Source organism: Nicotiana tabacum, unplaced genomic scaffold, assembly GCF_000715075.1.
Source record: "Nicotiana tabacum cultivar K326 unplaced genomic scaffold, ASM71507v2 Un00002, whole genome shotgun sequence".
Taxonomy (NCBI): Eukaryota; Viridiplantae; Streptophyta; class Magnoliopsida; order Solanales; family Solanaceae; genus Nicotiana; species Nicotiana tabacum.
The window spans coordinates 1,363,922-1,386,036 of record NW_027438240.1 but is presented as its reverse complement, the minus strand read 5'-3'; positions in this window follow the sequence as shown (position 1 = coordinate 1,386,036).

Genomic DNA, 22,115 nt, shown 5'->3' with positions numbered 1-22,115 from the left:
GTAAGCTTTTAGAAGCTGAAGGCCGCATTGACATCAGCATCAGTGTTAGTGTTGCCTTCCAGTTTAGGGATGTATACTGTGTATTGCGACACTTCATCCGTTGGTTTAGGTTGTGTGTTAATGTAGGTGGGGCGAGATATTGCATATGCTTAACGTTAGCTGAAGACTAGTTAACACAATAACACTATAAAAAGAACATGAAAAAGAAATTGAAGACTAGTTAACACAATAACACAAGAAAAAAGAACGATAAAGATAAGATGCACGGTAAACATATACCAAACATATACTTATTCTCATGTAGCGGTCTATTCATCCACTTAATCGTAAAACTTTTCGCAGGATTTTCTGATAAGTTTTATTGTGTGTGGAAAAATTCCAGCATTTGAGCAAGTGTGGGATCAACCGGGCATAATTTTAGACATGTTCAACTGTACACTCATATGGTGAATTGCTCAAGGAATCATACACATTTATAGTTTTGGTTTGAAAGTGCAGAATTCCAAGAAAGTAGTGCATAGATGACTGGCTAGCACTTGGCTTAAGTCGAAATGGAAAAAATACTTTTTCGGCAGATACCCATGAGATACCATATGAAAGGTCAATGCCTCTTACTTAGTTGGCCACCTTTTCTGTAGTTGATTCTTCAATAAGCCAGGTAAACTCGGTGAGTTTCTCAATCTCCACTTCTTCATAATCCACAGCTTCCTCAATCACCTATATTTTGACAGCCCACTTTCTCTTTGATTTGCTCTTTTTCTCTTTCATTTTTCTTTTCTCCTCCATTCTCTTTTTCTTCCTTATTCTAATTTTCTCCTACTATTCATCTGAAGGATGAACACTGGCCAACTTAGTCATATACTGACCAAAAAGTAAATTTATTACTACACATTTTGATTTTGGATAACTTGGAAGGTGATAGCTATATTTTTTGCGCAAGAAATATCCGCCCACTTCAATATGTTACAAATGAACAACAACAAAAGAAAATATGTGAACTTAACCACAATATAATTCAGAGTAAAAAATAAGTTTAGGTAATGAACTAAAAAGCTTCAACATGCATAAGTATGAAGTGTTAGCAAATAAACTAAAAAATTTCAGCATGTTTGATTTAAAGTTTAGAAAAAAACTCATTACAAAACTAGAGACTGCATGACAAAAACTTCAGCATGTTTAGTCTGAAGTTTTAACAAATGAACTAAACAACTTCAGCATTTTTAGTCTGAAGTTTTTAGAGAAAAACTCATTGCTAAACTACAAACTGCCGGACAAAAACTTCAGCATCTTTTAATATGAGCTTTTAGCAAATGAACTAAAAAACGTAAGCGTGCATAAGTCTAAAGTTTACCAAATTACAATACAAAAACTTTAAAACAAACATAAGGCTGAAGTTTTAGGAAATACAGTTCAAAACCAATTCAAAAAACAAACTTAATAACTTACTTCATCCGCAAGATCAGAGGTAGGGTTCACAAGCTCGGTAAAAAATGACTTTGGAATATCAATTCCAGCTAATCTGAATGGCTTGGAATCATATTCCCTGGCATCCGTCTTTAACCAGTCTATAAATCTCTGCATCAATCCACTGTCTTGATCAACATAATAGCAGGGACACCTTCGTGTAGTCTTTCCTGCTTTCCAATATTGCCCCCTTGCCTTTTGTTTAGGAATGGCGTAAGGATATTTCAACCAAATACTCTCAATACGAATCCTTTTCCCTACTTTAGCTTGTTTTCTTTTTGCTTGTTGTTCCTGCTGCTCAGTCGCAGCTAACTGTTGCGGTTCAGCAGCTGGGGAACAATCCACAGCCATAGGGGTAGATACTTGACCAACTCCCTGCTGTTCATGATGTTCTTGTCTCTCTTCACCACTACCAACAACAACAGAATTACCTTCTGAACCAGTCTCTTGTGTACTACCCAGCAAAAATGAATATAAATTGAAGTTGGGGATATCACTGGTGTCACGCATTGCCTTTCCCAATAGAGGTACCCACATCACTCGGTGCGTGTTCTTCAGTAGCAATAGGTTCATGACCTGCATCCGCAAACACATTGCCTTTTGCAATATGACTACCCAAAGCACAAGTCGGTACATGTTCTTCAGTACCAACAACTTCAGCATCTGCACATTTCTTGCTTCCTACATTCTCGGTTGATAACTTTTTATAATATCCAATAACTTTGCTCTATCTATCAACACTAGAACATTCTGCTTCAACTTGTTGTTCAACACATTGAACTTTCTCGAATACTTGAATGTGGCCTTCAAGAGATGCTTCCTCACCTCTTACATTTTCATCTGTGACTTTATGCAGTCTATCATGACCTATATTAATATCAGATTGAGGTACGAATGAGTCGTTCATCCTATCATATTGTCGATAGTTCATGAGTTCAAAATTTGCATCGCCATCATCTCTTCCTTTTGACTTGTCGACAATCTTAAACAACTTTTCAAACTTCTCATCAAAATATTCCTATAAAAAATTACTAGCAATGATTATTCTGAATAAAAGAATAATATTAGCAGGAAAAAAAGACTTCTCTATAAATAAGCTTACCTTGACTTTTTTCACAACCTCGTCCACAATAGCAGATTGCTCATCCCGTCGAAACTCTTGAACAACTTCTTTTGCGATCATGAGCGTTTCTTCTATTACATAGTTTTTAACCTCCCTCCTTACCCTCTAGTATAGAAATAGTAACATCACAACAATTTCAAAAAATAGAAACACAGACCAAAACTTCAGCTCTAAGAATGTTGAAGTTCAACAAATACAGAACAAAAACTTCAGCCAAAACATGCTGCAGTTTTACAAATACGGAACATAACCTCAACTCCAAGAATGTTGAAGTTCAACAAAAAAAAACAAAAACTGCTTACAAAACATACCTTTACAAAATACCAAGCAAAACTTCATCTCCTAGAATGCTAATGTTCATTACAAACAGAACAAAAACTGCAGATAAAACATGTTGTAGTTTTACAAAACACAGAACAAAAACTTCAGCTCAAACAATAATGCTGAAGTTGAGCAAAATACAGAATCAAAACATCACATAAAACATCCTATAATTAAGCAAAAAATAGTATGAAAAACTTCAGATTAAACACACAAAAAAAAAACTTACACGACATATTGTATTGACTAATTCATCGTCAAATGCCGTTGTAGAACATTTAGAACTCTGGATACGAGGTGATTCTCCAATTACAAGAGTTTGATTGGTTTCTTTTGATCGACTCCGACTACGTGGTGATTTAATAGTTGAAGGAACCAGATTCATTACCTTCAAACGAATGTGATTGCATGGTAATTGTCCAATTAAAGGCATTGAATTGAATTCCTCTTCGGTAGGAATTATATCCAATACCCTAAATGTTTGATATTTCTGTTTAATACAAAAAGTTATATTATCAAAAATAAAATAAAACTGATACGTCAACATATTAACAAAACTACAGAAAAAAGGAAAAATAAAGAATGTTAACTTACACCGTGATTACTGAAGTAATCCTCATGAAGTTTTTTAAATTTAGGCTCTCCCAAAGATGTATAACGTAACATCCTGGGAACCTAAGGGGCATCAAGGAAGTCGTCATCTTTTAAATACTTGTCGGGAATATCTGGGAAGCGCTCATAAAACCAAATACATAATGGATATGGAAATCTCTCTACAGTATACTCAGTTGAATTATTTTTGTCCTGGTTGTCCAAAGCATGTTTTATTGAGGTAATAAGATTCTCATAAGACGCATTACCCCAAGGATAATTAAGACAAGCCTCATCGTCTTCAACAATAGCTGCATACGCCTCTAACACAGTTGATTCATTCTTTCTTCCGAATAAAATAAACTACACAACAAGAATTTCCATAAGCTTTATAGCATCTATATGACTCTCGCATACGTGTTTGAAATTCACATCATCCTTTTTAATTTATTTCTGTATCATATACTCTCGAATGTCCTTCATGGTCACACCATTAGACTTCCCAAAATAGCGCTTCATGAAACGACCCAGCTGGTCATTTTAAGAGTATCAGCCCCAAACCCCTATTTATTGCTCCCTTTATTTCATTTTGTGGTTTTGTGACTTTCCGGGGTGCTTAGTGTCGGGTTCGAAAGTGTTTCGGAGTGCAATGGGACCCATAGTCCCTATATTAGAAATTTAAGTTCTAGGAATGTACCGTAGTTTGAATTGTATAAAGACAACTCTAGACAATTCCAGAATGGAGTCAGCTAGAGGTCGCCCTAGAGGGGGAGGCCAGCCCATATATTATGCCCTTCCTGTTAGGACGGAGGCAGTTGCATCTGATTCTGTCGTCACAGGTATTATTCCGGTCTATCATAGAGATGCATCAATCTTATTTGATCCAGGCTCTAATATTCCTATGTGTCATCTTATTTTGCTCCGTATTTGGGGGTATCCCGTGATTCTTTGATTTCTCCTATCTATGTGACTACACTCGTGGGTGATTTGATTATTGATGACTGTGTGTATTAGTCATGATTGGTTGTTCTTAGTGGTTTTGATACCAGAGCTAATTTATTATTGCTCAATATGGTGGATTTCGATGTTATTTTGGGCATGGACTGGTTGTCACCCTATCATGCTATCCTTGATTGTCACGCCAAGACGGTTATGTTGTCTATGCTAGGTCTACCGCAGCTAGAGTGGAGAGGTACCTTAGATTATGTTCCTAGCAGGGTTGTCTCATTTCTAAAGGCTCAGTAGATGGTTGAGAAGGGGTGTGATGTGTATCTAGCATATGTGAGGGATGTTAGTGCTAACACTCCCACCTTCGACTCAGCTCTGGTAGTGAGGGATTATCCAGATGTATTTTCGGCGGATCTTCCGGGCATGCCGCCCGACAGAGATATCGACTTTGGCATTCATTTGTTACCGGGCACACAACCCATTTATATTCCATCCTATCGTATGGCCCCAGCAGAGTTGAAAGAATTAAAGGAACAATTGCAAGAATTGCTCGATAAGGGCTTTATTCGGCCCAGTATGTCACCTTGGGGTGCTCTTGTCTTATTTGTAAAGAAGAAGGATAGTTCTATGCAAATGTGTATTTATTATCGCCAGTTGAACAAGGTTACAATGAAGAACATGTATCCATTTCCACGTATTGATGACCTATTTGATCAGCTTCAGGGTGCCAGAGTGTTCTCTAAGATCAACTTGCGTTCATGCTATCATTAATTGAAGATTCGGGCCAGATATCCCAAAGACTACTTTCAGGACTCGGTATGGTCATTACGATTTCCTTGTGATGTTTATTGGTCTGACAAATGCCCTAGCAGCATTCATGCACTTGATAAATATTGTATTTCAGCCCTATCTTGACTCTTTTATTATTGTGTTTATTGACGACATTCTAGTGTATTCCCGGAGTCGGGAGGATCATGAGCAGCACCTGAGGACTGTGCTTCAGACCTTGAGAGAAAGGAGGCTATATGCAAAATTTTCAAAGTGTGAGGGGATCAAGGTAGATAGGAAGAAGATTGAAGCAGTGCAGAGTTGGCCCAGACCATCCTCAGCTATGGAGATCCGGAGTTTTCTTGATTTGGCGGGGTATTACTGCCGATTTGTAGAGGGTTTCTCGTCTATTGCAGCACCTATGACCAGATTAACCCAGAAGGGTGCTCCGTTTAGGTGGATCGAGGAGTGTGAGGAGAGATATCAGAATCTCAAGAGTGCTTTGACTACATCCCCAGTATTGGTGTTGTCTACTAATTCGGGGTTCTATACGGTGTACTGTGATGCGTCACGTATTGATCTCGGTGCGGTGTTAATGCAAAGCGGTAGGGTGATTGCCTACGCGTCTAGACAGCTCAAGGTGCATAAGAAGAACTATCCCGTCCACGACCTCGAGTTAGCAACTATTGTTCATGCCTTAAAATTCTGGCGTCACTATTTGTAGTGATGTCCCTTGTGAGGTCTACACCGATCACCAGAGTCTACAACATCTGTTTAAATAGAAGGATCTTAACTTGCGGCAACTGAGGTGGTTGCAGTTTCTTAAGGATTATGATATCACCATTCTATATCATCCCGGGAAGACCAATGTGGTGGCCGATGCCTTGAGTCGCAAGGTGGAGAATTTGGGTAGCTTGGCATATCTACCGGTAGCAGAGAGGCCTTTAGCTTGGCATGTCAGAATGGATGTTTCCGACCCGAGCAGGGTTTTGGCTTGTGTGGTTTCTCAGTCTTCTCATTATGATCGTATCAGAGAGCGTCAGTATGATGACCCCCATATGCTTATCCTTAAGGACACGGTTCGGCACGGTGATGCCAAAGAAGTCACTATTGGAGATGACGGTGTATTACGGATGTAGGCAGGCTATGTGTGCCTAATGTGGATGGTTTGCGTGAGTTAATTCTCTAGGAGGCTCACAGTTCGTGGTACTCCATTCATCCAAGTGTCGCGAAGATGTATCAAGACTTGAGGCAGAACTATTGGTGGAGGCGGATGAATAAGGACATAGTGGAGTATGTAGCTCGGTGCCTAAATTTTCAGCAAGTGAAGTACGATCATCAGTGGCCAGGTGGATTGCTTCAGAAGCTAGAGATTCCTAGTGGAAATGGGAGCGGATCACTGTGGCTTTCGTTGTTGGGCTCCCACGAACTCAGAGGAAGTTCGATGCAGTGTGGGTGATTGTGAATAGATTGACCAAGTTAGATCATAACATTCCTGTGGTTACTACTTACTCTTCAGAGCAACTGGCTCAGGTTTACATTCGAGAGATTGTCAGGCTTCATGGCGTGCTGGTATCTATCATCTTTCACTAGAGCACGCAGTTTATATCACGATTCTGGAGAACCGTACAACATGAGTTGGGCACGCAGGTGGATTGGAGTACATCATTTCACCCTCAGACGGACGGATAGTCCGAGCGCACTATTCAGATATTGGAGGATATGCTTCGTGCGTGTGTGATGGATTTTGGGGGTGCTTGGGATCAGTTCTTGCCACTTGTGGAGTTTGGCGTACAACAATAGTTATCAGTCGAGCATTTAGATTGCACCGTATGAGGCTTTGTATGGTAGGCGGTGCCGGTCTCCAGTGGGTTGGTTCGAGCCGGGTGAGGCTAGGCTATTGGGTACAGACTAGGTTCAGGATACTTTGAAAAAGGTTAAATTGATTCAGGATCAACTTTGTATAGCCCAATCCAGGCAGAAGCATTATGCGGATCGGAAGGTTCGCGACGTTGCATTCATGGATGTGGAGTGAGTCTTGCTCTGGGTTTTGCCCATGATGGGTGTTAAGAGGTACGGGAGGAAGGGCAAGTTGAGCCCTAGGTATATCGGGCCTTTTGAGAATCTTGAGAGGGTTGGAGAGGTGGCTTACAGACTTGAACTACCACCTAGTCTCTCTGCAGTTCATCCAATGTTCCATGTTTCCATGCTCCAGAAGTATCACGACGATTCATCTCATATGCTAGACTTCACCTCAGTCCAGTTGGACAAAGATCTATCTTATGTCGAGGAGCCAGTGGCCATTTTGGATAGACATGTTCGAAAGTTGAGGTCGAAGAACATCGCTTCAGTGAAGGTTCAGTGGAGGGGTCATCCGGTGGAGGAGGCAACTTGGGAGACCGAGCATGATATGCGCAACCGTTATCCTCATCTTTTCACCACTATCTCTATACTCGTTCGAGGACAAACATTATTTTTAGAGGGGGAGGATGTAATGATCTGATCGGTCGTTTTGAGAGTATCAGCCCTGAACCCCTATTTATTGCTCCCTCTATTTCATTTTTGGTTTTGTGACTTGTCGGGGTACTTGGGGTAGGGTTCGGGAGAGTTTCAGAGTGGAATGGAAACCATAGTCCCTAGATTGGAAGTTTAAGTTCTAGGAATTTACCTTTTGAATTATATGAAGACGACTCCGGATTAGAGTTTTGATGGTTCCAATAGCTCCGTTTGGTGATTTTGGTCTTAGGAGCATGTCCGGATGTTGATTTAGAGGTCCGCATGTCATTTTGGTGTAATTGGCAAAAGTTGGAAAGTTTGACCGGGAGTGGACTTTTTGATATCGGGGTCGTATTTTGATTCCGGAAGTGGGAGTAGGTTCGTAATGTCAATTATGACGTGTGCAAAATTTGAGATCAATCGGACTTGATTTGATAGGTTTCGGCACCATATGTAGAAGTTAGAAGTTTTATAGTTCTTTAGGCTTGAATCGATGCACAATTCGTGTTTTTATCGTTGTTTGATGTGGTTTTTGTCCTTGAGTAGGTATGTTATACGTTTTAGGACTTGTTGGTATATTCGGATGGGGTCCCGGGTGTGATTTGGATTGAAACTGGAACAATTTGAGACTTCTAAAATCTGCTGAGTGCTGGGCTGTTCTTGTGTTTTCGAACCTACGGAGGGTTTGACCGCAGGTGCGGGCTGGCCTTGCCCAGTAGTGGTCACAGAAGCGGGACATTTTTTGCAGAAGCGCCTTCGCTTCTGCGATGGTAGGGGCGCAAAAGTGCCAGTGGTCGTAGGTGCGGCCGCCTTCCTACAGAAGCGGTCTCGCAAATGCGAGCCCTTATTCGCAGAAGCGGAAGACCTGGACTTGGGTGTTTCCCACACCTGCGATGGTTTTTCGCAGGTGCGACAACACAGAAGCGATTCTTGGTCCGCAGATGCGGTTTGACTAGGCAGAAAAGGCCTAAGTTCGAGGGTTTGATTTCATTCTCCATTTTTGGACCTAGAGAGCTCGGATTGAGGCAAACATTTGAGGGATTTTCAGAGGAAATATTTTGGTAAAGATTCTTGACTCGTTTTTGATTAATCTCCACTAATCTATCATTAGTTTCTTCATTTAATTAAGGATTTGGATTGAGAAATTTAGGGGGAAATGGTGAAAGTTCTTAGACCGAAAATTTGGGTTTTGAAAGGCCAAATAAGGTCGGATTTGAGTAATTCTTGTATGGTTGGACTCGTTATCGAATGGGTGTTTGGATTTTCTAATTTTGGTTGGGTTCCGAGACGTGGGCTCGGGTCGACTTTTTGGAGCGATTTTTCACTTCTTTGCTAAAATCATAATTTTATTATTTAAATTACTTTCTTATAGTTATATTTATAGTATGTAAGTGTTTTGGGTAGATTTGAGCCGATCGGAGTTGGAAAATCGAGGGAAAGGCATTCTTATTGATTGATTGAGCAAGACATGAGGGAAGTGACTTGTTTAACCTTATGTAGGAGTAATTCCCTCTTAGGATTTGGCATTGTTATGGTATTTGCAATACGTGAATGCCATGTACGCGAGATAACGAGTGCGTATTCGGTCTAAATGTTGAAAAAACATATTTTTTTCTAGATAGATCTTGTTTAGTCTAATGTTACATATCTACATGTCTTATATCTTACTTGCAATTTGTGCAACATGCTTAGTTGAATTACCTGCTTCCTTGATTTTGTATTTAGTATTTAAATATAGGATTCCTTGCTATAATTTCATTGTCCCATTGGTTATGTGTTGTATATTAACTTTTGGGACTATGAGGCGGTACCTCGGGAGTTCCCATGTTGCATATTTACTTTTGGGACTACGAGGCGGTACCTCGGGAGCGCCCCTGTTATTTACCTCTATTTGTTGTGTTGTTGTTGTTGTTGTTGTTGTTGTTGTTGTTTCTTAACTTGTAAGAATCTTGTTTTGCCTCACATGTTGTAGTTGTCTTCTTGAATCCCGTGTTATCTTTCTTTCTGTAAATTCTCATTGTTCACTTCTTAGTCATTTTATTATATTATTATATCTTCTGCCTGGATTCCTATTATTTTTAGTACGGTCCTGACCTGACCTCGTCACTACTCTACTGAGATTAGGCTTGGCACTTACTGGGTACCGTTGTGGTGTACTCATACTACACTTCTGTGCATCTTTTTGTACAGATCCAGGTACTGATTACTAGACCAGGTACCAGTGAGCTAGCGCGTATGTGGAGAATTCAAGGTACATCTGCCAGCGTCCACAGACCTCGGAGTCCCTCTCTATCTTTATTATGTTATTTTTCTCATTCCTCATTAGACTCTGATGTATAGAGATATTTTGTATTTTTCTCTTTGGAGCTTGTGACTTATTTCTATCGGGTTTTGGGAGTTGTAACTATTTTGAATCGCATTTCTTATTTATTTCAGATGTTGAGGTTGAGGTTCAGCTTTATATTAAGTTATTCTGCATATTTGTTAGGCTTATCTTGTAACTATCCGGCCGGTTGTTTTGAGTGTATTAGCCCCTGATTTCCTATTTACTATTTTCCCCGTATCTGTTTATGCTTATGTGACTTGTCGGCAAGTCTTGTTTTTGATTTCGGAGTGTTTTGGGACACTTCGTCGCTAAAACGGAAGCTTAAGTCTCATGATTTTGACCGTAGTCGGAAGTGTGTGAAGACGACTCCGAAATGGAGTTTCGTCGGTTCCGTTAGCTCCATTTGGTGATTTTGGACTTAGGAGCGTGTCCGGACTGTGAATTTGAGGTCTGTAGCTAATTTAGGCTTGAAATGGTAAAAGTCGAATTTTGGAGTTTGACCGGGGGGTTGACTTTTTGATATCGGGGTCATATTCGGATTACGATTTCGTAAGTTGGAATAGGTCCGTAATGTGGAATATGACGTGTGTGCAAAATATGAGGTCATTCAGACGTGGTTTGGTAGGTTTCGGCGTCGTTTGTGGAATTTGAAAGTTTATAGGTTCTTTAGGCTTGAATCCGGATGTAATTGGTGTTTTGATGTTGTTTTGAGTGATTCGAAGGCTCGACTAAGTTCGTATGACATTTTGGGATGTGTTTGTATGTTTGGTTGAGGTCCCGGGGGCCTCGAGTGAGTTTCGGGTGGTTAACGGATCATTTTTGGACCTGGCTTGATAGCTGAAGTTCTGGTTTCAGTAGGTTCTGGTTTTCTTGTACGCAATCGCAGGGATTCATTCGCGATCGCGTAAGCTTATTTGAGGCAGAGGTGAGTTTGTTCTATGCAATCGCAGAGTTAGGAACGCGATCCCGTATGTATGCGAAGATGTGCTTCGCGAACGCGTAGAAGGATTTGAGCAGGAGGGGAGGTATGGTCAATGCTCTATGCGATCGCGTGAGGCAGGATGCGATCGCGTAGGTATGAGAGGCAGTGATCCGTGATCGCGTGGGTGATTCCGCATTCGCGTAGGGTAAAAATGTGGGGCAGCATAGTTGTGCTTCGCGATCGCGAGGAATGTTCCGCGATCGCGATGAAGGATATCTAGGCAGGCAGTATTAATTTCAAAAACGAGGGTTTGAACCCATTTTACATATTTTGAGCTAGAGAACACGGAATTGGGCGATTCTTGAAGGGATTTTCATGGAGTTGATTGGGGTAAGTGATTCTTATTTGGTTTTGGTTAAATCCCATGATTTCATCTTTAATTTTATCATCTAATTTGTGATTTGAGATGAGAAATTGGGGAAAAAGAGGAAGAACTCTTGAGTTGGGATTTTGAAGTTTTGAATGGGATTTTGTTATCGGATTTGAGTAAATATGGTATGGTTAGACTCGAGAGTCTGCACACCCCCAGTGAGCTCATGTACCTATTGAGTGTGAGTACTGAGGGCTGAGAGCCGAGTGATTGAGTTGTTGTGACGAGTTGAGTGATTGTTGCCCTGAGAGGCTGTACTTGCTTTTTCAATTGTTTATGCACTTAGTTGCTATCTGTTATTGTTGTGAAATTTCTGAAAGATTCTATATCTGGATTTACCTGCACTTTAACTGTATAAAACTGATTTGATTTGAACTGCTGGATTTGAAAGCATGTCTATTCTTTGTTGGAATTATTAAAAATGAACTGTATTTGTATAGCTCGTCACTACCTTCTCAGTTCCTTATTTATTTCTGTTACTTGCTGAGTTGGTTGTACTCATGCTATACCCTGCACTTCATGTGCTGATCCAGGTGTGTTTGATCACGGAGGTCGATGAGTTCGTGCGCGATCGAGTACCAGAGACTAGGAGGTAGCAGCCGGCGTCTGCAGACCTTGTCTCTCCTTCTATGTTTTCATTCTTTTCTGTATTGATACTCAGACACTATTTGTATTAGACTGGATATTTAGATGCTCATGACTCAATGACACCCCGATGACGGGCTATTTTTCCGCACTTATGTTTTGAGTTTTACCCTGTTTTTATGAAAAACTCCTGTTATTTTAAATGTCATAATTCATTTTTGTTAAATGTTGAAAGTATTTTGGGAATGTCGGCTTGCCTGGTTGAATTTTGCTATTTACTCAGTAAGTGTTAGGCTTACCTAGTCTTAGAGACTAGGTGCCGTCACGACATCCTACAGAGGGAAATTGGGGTTGTAACAAGTTGGTATCAGAGCTCTAGGTTCATAGATGCTACGAGTCATAAGTGAGTTTAGTAGAGTATTGTGAAAGTCTTCAAGGCTAAACGACACATCACCAAAAATCTTGAAACTAATGGAATCTCGATCATTGGTGAATACGCGAGAAAGAATCAAACAATGAACCAACTTCATGCTGCAATGGAAATTCTCCATAGCCATAATACACCGAAATGTACCATTATTCAGCTTCTCCTGTTGTGCAGGAATCAATAAAGTTGTAATTAAACCCTTCAAATCGTGATTCCCCTTCTAGTAAATACGGCAGTTAAATCAATCTCGAAACTCATAATATCTCTCCCTGGTTTTGTAGGTACAACAATAGGGACTTTAAGAACTTTACGCATTCTAGGTGCTTTGGATTTCGTAGATGCCATCTATTCGAAAACAATTAAAGGTAGGAAAAATAACTTGAGAATATTATCAAAAAAATTAGTTAAAACTTCAGCACAATTTGGCTTAAGTTATATTTTAAAGCCATCTGACTTCATAGAAATACAGAGCAAAACTTCAGCTCTAAGAATGCTAAAGTTATAGAATAAAACTTCTGCTCTAAAAATATTGAAGTTCAGCAATTACAGGATAAAAACTTCAGCTAAAATATGTTGTAGTTTTTACAAATACAGAACACAAATTCAACTTCGATAATGCTGAAGTTCATCAAAAACAAAACAAAAACTGCAGACAAAACATACTTTACTTATACAAAATACAAAACAAAACTTTAGCTCCTAGAATTAAGTTATCCTTGAAGTATTATAAACTTCACACTTTAATAGTGTCATCTATTAAAGTGCGCAGGTGTGGTCGCCTTCCCGCAGAAGCTGTCTCGCGGATGCGAGCCCTTATTCGCAGAAGAGGAAGACCTGGACTTGGGTATTTTCCACACATGCAATGGTTTTTCCGCAGGCACGACATCGAAGAAGCAATTTTTGGTCCGCATATGCGGTTTGACTGGGCAGAGAAGGCCTAAGTTCGGAGATTTGATTTCATTCTCCCCTTTTGGACCTAGAGAGCTCGGATTGAGGCAAAATTTTGAGGGAATTTTAGAGAAAACATTTGGGTAAGGATTCTTGACTCATTTTGTTTTATTAATCTCCACTAATCTATCATTAGTTTCTTCATTTCATTAAGGATTTAGGTTGAGAAATTTGGGGAAAATGGTGAAATTTCTTAGACCAAAATTTTGGGTTTTGAAAGGCCAGATGAGGTCGGATTTGAGTAATTCTTATATGGTTGGACTCGTTATCGAATGAGTATTTGGATTTTGTGATTTTGGTCGGGTTCCGAGATGTGGGCTCGGGTCGACTTTTTGGAGCGATTTTTCAATTCTTTGCTAAAGTCATAATTTCATTATGTAAATTAGTTTCTTATAGTTATATTTATAGTAAGTAATTGTTTTGGCTAGATTCGAGCCGATAGAAGTTCGAAAGTCGAGGGAAAGGCATTCATATTGTTTGATTGAATGAGACATGAGGTAAGTGACTTGTCTAACCTTGTGTGGGGGAGATTTCCCTTAGGATTTGGTGTTGTTATGGTATTTGCAATACGTGAAGGCCATGTACGCGAGGTGACAAGTGCGTATTCGGGCTAAATGTTGAAAAAATCTATTTTTTGTAGATAATTCCTTTTATTCCCTTAATTGAGTTACACTAGCACGTGTATTCATCATGTTTAGCCTAATGTCACATGTCTACGTGTCTTATATCTTACTTGCAATTTGTGAAACATGCTTAGTTGAATTACCTGCTTCCTTGATTTTGTATTCAGTCTTTAATTGTAGGATTCCTTGCTTTAATTTCATTGTCCCATTGGTTATGTGTTGTATATTTACTTTTGGGACTACGAGGCGGTACCTCGGGAGTTTTCCTGTTGCATATTTACTTTTGGGACTAAGAGGCGGTACCTCGGGAGTGCCCTTGTTGCATATTTACTTTTAGGACTACGAGGCGATACCTCGAGAATACCCCTGTCGTGTATTTACTTTTGGGACTACGAGGCGGTACTTCGGGAGCGCCCCTGTTGTTTACCTCTATTTGTTGTGTTGTTGTTGTTGTTGTTGTTTCTTAACTTGTAAGAATCTTGTTTTCCCTCACGTGCTGTAGTTGCCATCTTGAATCCCGTGTTGTTATCTTTTTGTAAATTCTCATTGTTCACTTCTTAGTCATTTTATTATATTATTATATCTTCTCCATTGCTTCCTATTATTTCATGTAGGGCCCTGACCTGACCTCGTCAATATTCTAATGAGGTTAGGCTTGGCACTTACTGAGTACCGTTGTGGTGTACTCATACTACACTTCTGCACATCTTTTGTGCAGATCCAAGTAGTGATTACTAGACCAGGTACCAGTGAGCTAGCCCGTACGTGGAGACTTCAAGGTACATCTACCAGCGTTAACAGATCTCGGAGTCCTCCTCTATCTTTATTATGTTATTTTTCTCATTCCTCATTAGATTCTGATGTATAGAGATATTTAGTATTTTTCTCTTTGGAGATTGTGACTTATTTTTACCGGGTTTTGGGAGTTGTAACTATTTTGAATCGCAGTTCTTATTTATTTCAGATGTCGAGGTTGAGTTTCAGCTTTATATTCAGTTATTCTGCATATTTGTTAGGCTTACCTAGTTTTAGAGATTAGGTGCCGTCATGACATCTTACGGAGAAAAATTGGGGCCGTGACACTTCAGAATCTTACTCTCATTTAATTGGGTTTTCAACATTATGTGTTGTGATCCTCAAACCACACATAATGTGAAAGTCTTCAAGGCTGAATGACACATCACAACAAAAAATCTTGAAACTAATGGAATCTCGATCATTGGTGAATACGCGAGGAAGAATCAAATAATGAACCTACTTCATGCTGCAATGGAAATTCTCCATAGCCATAATACACCGAAATGTACCATTATTTATGTTGTGCAGGAGTCAAGAAAGTTGCAATTAAACCCTTCAAATCGTGATTCCCCTTCCAGTAAACACGACAGTTAAACCAATCTCGAAACTCATAATATCCCTCACTGGTTTTGTAGGTACAACAAAAGGGACTTTAGGAGCTTTACGTATTCTAGGTGCTTTGGATTTCGTAAATGCCATCTGTTCGAAAAAAATTAAAGGTAGGAAAAATAACTTGAGAATATTATCAAAAACATTAGTTAAAACTTTAGCACAATTTGGTTTAAGTTATATTTTAAAGCCATCCGACTTCACAGAAATACAGAACAAAACTTCAGCTCTAAGAATGCTAATGTTACAGAACAAAACTTCTGCTCTAAAAATACTGAAGTTCAGCAATTACAGGATAAAAACTTCAGCCAAAATATGTTGTAGTTTTTACAAATACATAACACAAATTCAACTCCAATAATGCTGAAGTTCAGCAAAAACAAAACAGAAACTGCAGACAAAATATACTTTACTTATACAAAACACAAAATAAAATTTCAGCTCCTAGAATTAAGTTATCCTTGAAGTATTATAAACTTCACACCTTACTACCATCATCTATTTAAGTCTAAAATTTTTTAAAAATTTCAACGTCTCCAAAAATCACTGAAGAATATATAGAATTTTCATCAAAAACACAAACACAATTTCAAAAAACCTAAAAACACTAATCATAAAAGTAAAACCTATAAAACTAATGTACTAATCAAAGTAAACCCTAGGAAAATATTTTAGCACAAATAAAAAAAGAAAAATGATTCAACTAAGATTACTATCAACAAAAAACGCAGAAATTAAATCATAAAACTAATCCTAAATTAAAACCACATACAAAGTTAATGCAATGTACAAAACCAACCATTAAAAGCGTACATGTGATTATACTTAATGTTGTTGGGGAAAAAACAATTGCAATATCAAGAAGAATGCAATGCCGAAAACCGTTTGATTTCAGAGAAGAACAAATCAAAACCGCGAAGAAGGAGAGAGAGATAGAGACAAGAGACAATATGTCGTATAGTTGGAGAAAAAGTAGTATTTTACTAAAGAAGGACAAAATCATCTTTTTAAAATACTTTTAACAAAAAAACGGGTACATGTGCAAATTTTTACGTCTAAGTACGATTCGGCGCGTTCGAAGTAAGTTGGAAAAACTTGAAATTCATAAGTTGATTCGATTGGTTTTGGGGTGCGATTTTTAGTTTTGATGTTGTTTTACACATTCCAAGGATGCGAGCGAGTCCATTTTATGTTTACGAACTTGTTGGTATGTTTGGTCGAGGTCTTGGGGCCCCCGTATAGGATTCGGAGGGTCGACGGAGGTTGACTTTGTCTTTGGAGAATAGCTCAAGTTGGCTCACTTCTGGTGCGTTTGCACCTGCAGTGGGAATAGCCGCAGGAGGGGCACCGCAGTTGTAGCGTCACGCTCGAAGAAGCGGAAAGGGAGGGAGTCAGCGAGGTCCGCAGAAGCGAACTCGCTTCTGCGATGAAAGAGTCCGCATGTGCGGAGTGAGGCAGCCTGGCATTGTCGCAGGTGTGCGAGGCGAGCCACAGAAGAGGGCTCGCAAATGCGCAGGTGCGACTGGGCGTGGCTCGTGCGTGTTCCGCAGATGCAGACTACTGACTGCAGGAGCGGTCCCACAAAAGCGAATATTCTTCCGTAGGTGCGGAAAACAACTGGATAGTGAGGTTCATTTAAGTCGAAGACTTAGTAAACTTTGGCTCATTTCTTTCATCTCTTGGGCGATTTTGGAGCTCTTTGAATAGAGGTTTTCACCTAGCACTTTGAGGTAAGTAATTTCTATATGAGATGAGTTTAATACATGTATTTTGGGTAGACTCTTAGCACATAAAGTGTAGAAATTATAGATTTAGTTGAAAAACCTAAGTTTTAATAAAAATGGGATTTAACCACGAAAATGATTATGGAATTGGGTGAAAATTATATATTTGAGTTCGTGAGGTTATGGGTAATAATTATTTTTGAAAATTTCTAGAATCTGGATACGTGGGACCGGGAGTGAATTTTAGGAATCTTTCAATTTGGGTTGGGTAATTATTCTAATAGCTAAATTATTAACTTTTGAGTATATATTGATTAATTTATATAATATTTGGCTAGTTTCGGATTGTTCGGTACCAAGTTGAGATTTTAAAGTGAATTTGTAGGCCGCAAAGTGAGCTTTGAGACGAGGTAAGTCTCTTGTCTAACCTTGTAAGAGGGAATTTACCCCATAAGTATTTTAAATTACTATTTGTTTCTAATTGTGGGCGCATGCACAAGGTAGCGAGAGTACTTGCGTAGCTACTAACTATGCTAAAGTCCGGGTAGATTTAAGACTCAAATCATGAAATACTTGTAATGTTTGCACTCTACTTGTTAATTTAAGTGCCTAAATTATATTAAAATTTGATAAAGGAATCGTAAAGACCGAATTTCACTTACTTTGAGTTTTGGCGGGTTAGTTGACTGTTAATAGAAATTGTGCTTCCGTGTGTATTAGTCTTATAATAGCCTTTAAATCGGATGTTCATAGAGTATTACCTTTTCTTGTGGAGCGGGTCGAACGCCTCGACAGTATAATAGATGCATTTATGGTTCGTGTCGCTCGACACTCGGCAGTATATACATTATTCTGGATCGGACCATATGGCCTCGGCATAAATCGTGCGTGTAATGCTATGAGCCCGACTACACTTGATATTATTTTCATGAATTGAGAGGTTATAATTTATTTATTTTCCCGAAATTTATTTGGAATTAGTATGTGTTAGTGGAAGACTTTTGGAATGTACTATTAGTTAAAGAATCATTTAATCATTATTTGCTATTGTGTTAATATTATTATTCACATACTCTATGCCTATTTAGCATTCCTGTATTTTATTGTTAGCCCATAGTAAGTGTCGATGTCGACCCCTCGTCACTACTTCTTCGAGGTTAGACTGGATACTTATTGGGTACATGTTGTTTATGTACTCACGCTACACTTCTACACTGCAGGATCTGAGGCAGGTGCATCGGGAAGTCATTCCGGCTTAGTGGTGAGCTGCTTTCTGAGTCCGTCCTGCAGCACCTAGAGTCTCTCTTTTGTATTTATTTTCTGTCTACTCTATTTCAGACAGTTATTTAGTGTTTTGTATATTCTACTTGTTGCTCATACACTTGTGATACCAAGTCTTGGAAATATGCTAGTAGACTTTATGGTTTTAAGTATTTATTTCACTGCATTTGCTCCTTCATTAGTTTTCGCTCTACTTAATTAAATTTTCTATTCCTTATTTTCTTAATAAATGAGATTCAACCATTTTAAAATTATTAAAAATAACAATTACATGATCTCCAGTTTGTAGTTTTTTTATATTTTCTTTTTGGCATTCATGCATGTAATATATTTGACATAATGCAATACTACCTAGTTTGTTATTTTATCAAGAATTGATAGTGTTTTTTATACATGTAATTTGCTAGGCATATATATATATATATATATATATATATATATATATATATATATATATATATATATATATATATATATATATATATATATATATATATATATATATATATATATATATATATATATATATATATATATATATATATATATATATATATATATATATATATATATATATATATATAATTAATGTATTCTTTTATAATAAATATTTAAAATTTCTCTTTTTAAAATAATATTAAATTAAAGTAAATCTTTAATGCATTTTATCGTAATTTAACACTCAAAAGTACTTTTTTAAAAATTTACAAAATATAATTTGCTTATCAAATATCACAAAAAGTACTTCTTAAGCGAATTGGCCAAATATAAACTGCTTATCTCTAAGAGTACTTTTCAATATAAGTAATTTTTGGCAACTTGGTCAAACGGGCTTTAAGAACCCGTTTGGCTAGTCTTCTGGAAAGCAAAAAGTATTTTTTGGTCAAAAAAATACTTTTTCGAAAATTTGAGATGTTTGGCCAAAATGAAAAATGATTGTTTAGCAGAAGTAGAAATATTTCTTTTGCTTTTGAGGAGAAACTACAAATTCTAGCTTTTTCCAAGAAGCAGAAGCAGAAAATTAATTTATTCACGACAAAAATATCCTTACATTAAATTTATATTTTCTAAATTATCCCTCATTAATTTAATTGTTTCCCTCTTTTTACCATATATTATTTCTCTTTTTTATTCTATTATATTTTTATTCTCTCTCTCCTATCTCTGTGGAGTATTCTCTCTACTATAAATAGTTCTCTTCTTTTATATATTGATTTATAAAAGTATATTTTTAATTTTTATTGAGTGATGATATTTTTAATTTTTATTGAGTGATGTATTTTGATGTATTTAAATCCTCATATAAACAATAAGTAATAATAGATGCTCTAATATTATTGTTTTGGAATAATAATATTTTATATTAATTAAAATTTTAAGTTATATTTTTATTATAAAAAATATTTAAATTTATTTATCTCTTTAAATAATACTAGTTGCAAACTAAATCTTTACCTTCATTTTCTGTATTTTGATACTCAAAAATATTTTTTAGAATGATTGGTCAAACACAATTTATTTACAAAAAAGTATTAATGAATGAATTGACCAAACACAAATTAGTACTTTGCAAAAGTACTTTTTCGAGAAACACTTCTGAATAAAAGTACTTTTAAAAATAAATAGTTTTTTGACAGTTTGGCCAAAAATAAATGGGCTATGAATGTCCTTGCGGTTATATTCACCGAAAATACAAATATACTTAAAATTTATATCTCCCACTTTTACTTCCAACAGGGGTAAGTGTCATGCCCGTATAAATGAAATGGTCAAATACGTAATGAGTACACATTTATTCCTATGGAGTCCAAAAAACTAATCAGTTCTAGAAAATGAAAAGCCTAGAGTCAAACCTTTCCAACTTTTGTTTTAAATCGGAAATTGGTTCTTTCTTTTCTTGAAATAATAAAATACAGCACAATAAGCCTCAGTTGTGATAACACACCGAATATGTTATTATTTGTAAAATACAGCACAACAAGAAACTACAGGAAGAAATACTCAATTCGTTTGGGTCTAGGGTATGAGGATCGATTTTTTTAATTATAAATAAAGAAATTCCTTTACACGATTCGCCTATAAATTGGAAGACCTGTCCATGAAATCAAATCTTGAAATAACGTTCCACATCATATTTCTGACAGAAATTAAGTTAATACATATGTCAATTCACAATCGAAAAAGGGTCAGAAATGACTTAACATATTGAAAATGGTTTAAATTTAGCCTCATTCCACCTATTGGGCCAAAATTGCCCTTAACATTAATATTTTGGGTAAATTTTATGGGTGATTATTCAACTTTGTGTTCGTTACCCAAAAATTACTTTTCTTTCTTTTGTTACGTAAAAGTCATTCAACTTTGTGTTCATTACCCAAAAGTCAATTTTCTTTCTTTTGTTACACAAACATTATTTTATTATGCTCTAGTTATCACAATAATCAGTTTGACCAGATTTTACAAGCCTTTCACCTGAAAAGTCTATTATGCCCTTGAAATTATAAATCATCCCATTTTTGTAATACCTTCTATATTATATGCTATATAATATACTTTTACTCAGATATTTTACTTATAATTAAAATAACTTAATATTATTTTATTTATTATTTTTATAATATATTCGTACATTTAATTTTTTCTTAATATTAATTTTTAAGGTATATAAGTAGCATTATTAAATTTGTCAGTAACATTACCTGAATAAATTTCAAGTCCACGGTCTTAATCATGCTTAATGAAATATATTTAATAAAAATTAAAAAATCAAAACTCATTGATTTATCAGCCAAGCCATACATATTAATTTAATAAATAAAATACCCACATTTAACAAAATGATACATCAAATTAATACTTTCAAATAAATAATATTGACAGATAAAGCTTTAAAAAATTTAATATCAAACACAAATATCTTTGAAACTTCTTATAAAATTTTTATTGCCTATAAAAAACTATCATTTGTTAAACAAATATGTTTTTATTATTTTAAATAAATATTAAAAATAAATATTTTTATTATTTTTATATTTAAAATATGTTCATGTTTGAATATGATTAAACAAACTGAGTGCCATTGAAAAATTAAAATGTATGGATATATTATAAAAATAATAAATAAAATAATTTAAATTTATTATAATTATAAGTAAAATATTTAGGTAAAAATATATTATATAATATATAATACAGAAGGTATTACATAAATGAGAGTATTTCTAATGTCAAGGACATAATAGACTTTTCAAGTAAAAGTATTATAAAATCTGGCCAAGGTAATTTTTGTGATAAATAGAGTAAAGTAAAATAATTTTTGTGTAACAAAAGAAAGAAAAGTGACTTTTGGATAATGAACACAAAGTTGATTGATTTTTACCTAACAAAAAAAATAAAAATGTCTTTTGCATAATGATCACAAAGTTGAATGACCACAATGAATTTACACCTTAATTTTTGAGTTAAAAATACCCTTATTTTTAGCAGAACTATAAGATGGTAAATGTGAGTACTTTAATTAAATAGGTGGCACTAATGTATTGGTCCACGTGGCATTAGACCCATAAATAACTGACCCATCTGGGTTAACGCAAAATCACTAAAAACCAAGTGAGTTCAGCAACAATGGTGGAGCCGATTTCACCGAGCTAGGAAAAGATTCGAGTTCAACAATTTCACCACTACACTTTAGTAGATACTGAAGCAATGCTTTAAGCTTAAAAGTCAATCTT